Here is a 6498-nt window from a genome sequence, read left to right on the forward strand (position 1 = left end):
AGAATGAGAATTTTTGAAAATTAAAAAATTCAAGAAATTTTCAAGAACTTGTTTCTTTCTCCGGATCTTGATTTGTATGTCAATCAACAAGCTCTGATACCAATTGTTAGTCCCAAAGTATCGTAGAAGGGGGTTGAATACGATACCAACAATCTTTTCGATTCGTTTAAAGTTCTTCGTTAAAAGTAAGGAATCAAATTGGATGCAAAATAATTCGAGGAATATATCGTTTTATTAATATAATCCTTGAGGTTGCTACAATATAATCAATAAATTGATTAGCTACAATAAATTCAACAGCATAACAATATGTTTACAAGCTTAATAAATGAGGTGCTTTAATGGAGCTCCCGTAAACACTCTTTTGAAAGCTGAAGAAGATAACTGAAATGAATTCAATTCATTTAGCTGCTAATGTAGTTGATAGGGAATAAATAAATCTTGATTACGTAATTAAGTATTGCATTAATTACACATGATTTGGGTTACAAGGCCCAATAAGAAGATGTATGACATTCAGACCAAAAAGGTTAACACATTGATTAGGCCTGATGGAACAAAGAAGGCCCAAAACCCTGAATATTAATTAATTTCATAATTAATTAATAAGGGAAAAATCAGCTGTTGAGAAGAGTCCCAATAAGGACATAAATCCTTGCAGATTAGCCTCTAAGGGACCTAGAAGGATAAGTAATCAGTTTCCTACCATTTAGGACTCCAAAGTCCATTCTAATCCTGAGACTTGCCTACCAAGTCTCCTAACCCAAGTCCAATTCAAGGACTCCCAACGTCTATATAAGGGGTCTCACCCCACAAATCAGAACTATATTTTTTGACTTGATCCTTGACAATCAGCAAGGTACGTAGGCATCTTGTTAAGGTAGATTGAGTCACGAAACACAAAAGCAGTCAAATCGAGCCTTGAAGCTCACGTTCCTTTGTAATAAATACAGCAGTTATTATATTTTAGTTTTTGATCCCTAACATTTGGCGCCATCTGTGGGAAAGCACAATAACAACCATGGCGAGAACACGGAGAACAGTTACAACCCTTGAAGGAGGAACACCAACGGGGACAACCCAAGTGATTTTGTCAACCGTGGAGGTATCTCATCATTCAACTTATGTAGCCACGCAAGGAGAAGCCCAGATAGGGGCAACTGAACCTCAGCCACAAGGGACGATTCCCTTGGCTACTCAAGGTACGAATCCCCAAGTTCAACAACTACATGCACCTGTAAATTCTTGACCCATTGGGTATGAGTATTCAACTATTGTGACTACTAACCCCCCATATGTGATGCCCTTTTACCCCGAGGTTGGAGGAAGCGGACATGCTGGGCGGAGTGAGACACGAGGGAGATTACCCCCTATATACAAGGTTTGGCTCCAATCCATGAGGATCAGGAATTTTCTGGTCCTTACACTGAGAGAGACTTCGAATCTTCAGATGATGAAGTGGCCCCAAGAAGGAGGCGTGCTGACAAAGAGCCGATGGCTGATGGTCGCCAACGTCCTAGGAGCACCCAAGGGACGAATTCCCAAGAAGTGCAGGAAAAGATCAGGGCTCATGAGGCTGAGATTCAAAGGCTGAAGCGTGGCTTAGAGTCACACCAGAACACCAGACCCCAATTACCCCCAAGAGGAGGAATCCTCCCCCTATCATAGACCTGGATGGTCCGATACAGAGAAGGGCTGTTGTCCCAATAGCTGATCTGAGCAATCTTCTTCCCCTTGGAGATCCTGATGATCCTACTCCATCATTCACTGAAGAAATAATGAATGCCCATATCTCAAGGAAGTTCAAGATGCCCACTATTAAAGCTTATGATTGCACTGGAGATCCCTCCAATCATGTCAGAACATTTTCCAATGCATTATTGCTACAGCCCGTGAATGACGCTATTAAGTGTCGGGCCTTTCCTCAAACCCTGTCGGGTATGGCTCAAAGGTGGTATAGTCGTTTACCCCCAAACTCTATTGGGTCTTTCAGAGAATTAAGTCAGGCTTTTATTAAGCAATTTATCAGTAGGAGAGTGCATGAGAAAAGTTCAGCATCCCTTATGAGCATTGTGCAGGGGGCGAAGGAATCCTTAAGAGACTACCTGAATCGTTTCACAAAGAAAGCTTTAAAAGTCCCAGACCTTGATGACAAGGTAGCCTGATAGCACTGCAACAGGGAACTAGAGATGAGTTTTTCAAGATGGCCTTGGCCAAACGCCCCCTGAAAGCATGCTGCAGCTCCAAGATAGGGCAGGGAAGTATATCAAGGTGGAAGAGAGTATGAGGAAGACAGTCGTGAGCAACGAGCCCGCTGGAGGCAAGAAGCGGAAGACCGATCTGGAATACATCGCTAAGGACAAGTATCCTAGAACTGAGCAGAATCCTGACTCAACTCCCAAGAAAGGAGGACCTGGACAAAAATTTATTGAGTATGCTAAACTGAATGCACCAAGGAGCCAATTTTAATGGAAATCGAGAAAGATCGAGATATTCGCTGGCCTAAGCCCTTGAAGGCCGATCCTGCCAAGTTAGATAAGAGCAAGTATTGTAGATTTCACAAGGATGTTGGTCATGACATCGATGAGTGTAGGCAACTGAAAGATGAAATTGAGTTCCTTATTAGAAAAGGGAGATTGAACAAGTACACTTGGAGATGGAGGAGACATGAGCAACAACGTGAGAAAAAACTTTGATGATCGAAGAAGAGATCAAGAAGACCAAGGGCGAAATCCCCAACCTAGGGGACCGGTGATAAATATAATCTTCGGAGGACTGGACCCCGAGGGCCAGTGATAAACACAATTTTTGGAGGACCAACTGCTGCTGGGTTATCCAAGAACTCCAGGAAAGCTTATGCTCGAGAAGTTATGCATATTGTTGGGGAAGCCTCGAAGAGGGCCAGGACAGGAGTAACAATGTCTTTTGATGATTCTGATCTGGAGGGTGTGAAATTTCCCCATGATGACCCGTTGGTCATAACCCCGATAATAGGGAACAACCCGTGTGAGAAGGGTCCTTGTGGATAATGGTGCTTCAGTGGATATCTTGCTCCATGACACCTTTTTAAGGATGGGATATAACGACTCCCAATTGACCCCAACCGACATGCCGATATATGGATTTACGGGAGTGGAGTGCCCCGTAGAAGGGATAATCAAGTTACCAACAACCATAGGACAGGAACCAAGGCAAGCAACTCAGATGTTGGACTTTGTAGTGGTGAAGGCTAGTTCGACTTACAACGCTATCATGGGAAGAACAGGGATACACGCCTTCAAGGCAGTCCCTTCTTCCTACCATTCAGTTATGAAGTTTCCAACCCGAGATGGGATCGGAAAAGAGAGAGGAGATCAAAAAATGGCTAGAAGTTGTATGTGGCCTCTTTGAGGGCAGACGGAGTTGGGGGGCAGGTTCTTCCTATTGAAAATCTGGATATCCGAGAGAATGATTAGAAAAGAGGAAAGCCGGCAGAAGACTTGGTTTCAATTCCTTTAGCCCCCGAAGATCCTGAGAAGGTGACTTTTATTGGAGCCACGCTTGCGGAGCCCCTTAGAGGGAAGTTGGTGAAATTTTTGTAAGAAAATAGTGACGTATTTGCATGGTCAGCAGCTGATATTCCAAGCATAGACCCGGAACTGATTACTCACAAGCTGAATGTGGACCCAAATCAGAAGACAGTGAAGCAAAAGAAAAGAAGTTTTGCTCCAGAGAGGAAAGAAGCTATAAAACAGGAAGTAGAGAAGCTCTTAGAGGCTGGTTTCATTGAGGAGATTCAATTTCCGGAATGGTTAGCAAACCCTGTAATGGTAAAGAAGGCCAATGGAAAATGGAGGATGTGTGTGGACTTCACTGATCTGAATGATGCTTGTCCTAAGGACTTGTTTCCCGTTACCAAGGATCGATACTTTGATAGATGCCACTGCTGGGCATGAGATGTTGAGCTTTATGGATGGGTTTAGTGGATACAATCAGATCAAGATACATACGGACGACATTCCAAAGGTATCATTTATCACTGACTTTGGTGTTTATTGTTATCTTGTTATGGCATTTGGTCTCAAGAATGCAGGAGCCACCTATCAAAGGTTGGTAAATAAAATTTTTAAGGATCTTATTGGCAAGACCATGGAAGTCTATGTTGATGACATGTTAGTCAAGAGTCTAGTAAAGACTGACCATATAACTCATTTGAGGGAAGCTTTTGAGGTCCTGAGATATCATAAGATGATGTTAAATCCCACGAAGTGTGCTTTTGGAGTAGGGTCTGGAAAGTTTTTAGGATTAATGGTCTCCAAGAGAGGAATCGAGGCCAACCCTGATCAAATAAAGGCAATCCTGGACATGGAGCCACCAAAAACTATCAAAGATGTTCAAAAGCTCACAGGAAGGGTTGCTGCGCTGGGACGATTCATCTCCAAGTCAGGGGACAAGTGCTTGTCATTCTTCAAGTTCTTAAAGAAGGTCAAAGATTTTGAGTGGAGTGAGGAAAGCCAGAAGGCATTTGAGGAATTAAAGAGGTATATGGCTCGAGCCCCGTTGTTGGCCAAGCCAACTTTTAATGAAGTTTTATACTTATACTTGGCCATTTCAGAGAATGTCTTGAGCGCTGTATTGGTCAAGGAGGAACTGAAAATCCAGAGACTTGTGTACTATGTCAGTAAAATTTTGCATGGAGCTGAGTTGAAATATTAAACTATTGAGAAGTTTGCTTTAGCCTTGGTAATGGCTTCGAGAAAGTTGCGTCCTTACTTCCAGGCTCACAAGATTGAGGTGCTAACAAATCAACTCCTCAAAAATATCATTCATAGTTCCAAGGCTAGTGGAAGGCTGATTAAGTGTGCAATAGAGTTGGGAGAATTCGACATCAAGTATAAGCCACGAACGGCGATAAAAGCCCAGGCATTGGATGACTTCGTGGTGGAATGTACCATACCCAACCAAGAAGTCGGGGGGGGCAGGAAAATACCATACCTCAAGACAAGGAAGTTGATAAAGAGGACAAAGAAAAGGTTGATAAGGAGAAAGAATACTGGGTTCTCTATTTTGATGGAGCATCAAAAACAAATTCAAGTGGAGCAGGTTTGGTTTTACAAAGCCCTGATGGGTTCTTAATTGAGTATGCCATGAAGTTAGACTTTCTAACCACAAATAATGAGGCAGAATATGAAGCTCTGATAGCTGGTCTTGGCTTAGCAGGGACACTTAGAGTCAAGAACTTAAAAGTCTGTGGAGACTCGAAGCTGGTCAAATCCTAGGTGAAGGGAGATTTTGAGGCAAGGGATGATACGATGGCTAAATATGTTCGCCTAGTAAGGGCTGTGATGACCCAATTCGATGAATGCCATGTTGAGCACATTCCGAGGGAGGAAAATTCCAAGGCAGATGCATTATCAAAGTTTGCTTCAACGGAGATAGAGGAAAGTTCAGGAAGCATGTACTTCCACGTTCTGAAGACACGGAGCATTGATGTTAAGCTTGTAGCTCCTATAGGTCTGGGGACGTCATGGATAGATCCCATTAAGACTCATATTCAAACCGGCTGGTTGCCGAACAATGCTACTGAAGCACGAAAATTGGCTGTTCGAGCACTAAAAAACTCTGTGATAGATGGAATTCTGTACAAAAGATCTTTCGTGGTTCCTTACTTATGGTGTCTCAGGCCCAATGAGGCACGCTTGGCTCTTGAAGAAGTGCATGAAGGTATTAGTGGGCAACACTTGGGGACAGGGCCTTAGCACATAAGATAACCCGTTTAGGCTTCTATTGGCCAGAAATGATGGCTGATGCCAAAGAATATGTGAAAAAGTGTGACCGATGTCAGAAGCATGCATCAGTCGTTAAAAAATCCCCCGAGATGCTGACCTCCATCAACTCGCCCATCCCCTTTGCTATGTCGGGAATGGATATACTGGGGCCTTTCCTCATGGCCACGACATAAAAGAAGTTCCTGATTGTAGCCATTGATTATTTTACTAAGTGGATTGAAGCCAAGCCTTTGGCCAAAATCAAAACTAAGCAGGTTGCACAATTCCTGTGGGAAAATATCATGTGCCGATATGGAATTCCCTGCATCCTAGTCACTGACAATGGAACACAATGCAACAATGAGGAATTCAAGAAGTATTGTGAGGAAAATGAAATTGAGTTATGATTCACCCCTGTAGCTCACCCGCAAGCCAATGGGCAAGCAGAAGTGGCGAATCGAATAATCCTGGATGGACTAAAGAAGAGGATCGAGAAGTCGAGGAATAACTGGGTGGATGAAATACTCCCAATACTTTGGGCCTCTAGGACTACCTGTAGAGTCACGACTGGAGCAACTCCCTTCATGTTAGCATATGGGGCAGAAGTAGTTATTCATGTAGAGATATCACATTCCTCCCCCAGGATTCAAGCTTTCAATGCTAAGGAAAATGAGGAAGGGAAAAGGTTAGCCCTGGATCTAATTGATGAAGTATGAGATGAGGCACATGCGAAGAGAGTGGAATATCATAA

This window comes from Apium graveolens, chromosome 4 (assembly GCF_009905375.1).
Source record: "Apium graveolens cultivar Ventura chromosome 4, ASM990537v1, whole genome shotgun sequence".
Taxonomy (NCBI): domain Eukaryota; kingdom Viridiplantae; phylum Streptophyta; class Magnoliopsida; order Apiales; family Apiaceae; genus Apium; species Apium graveolens.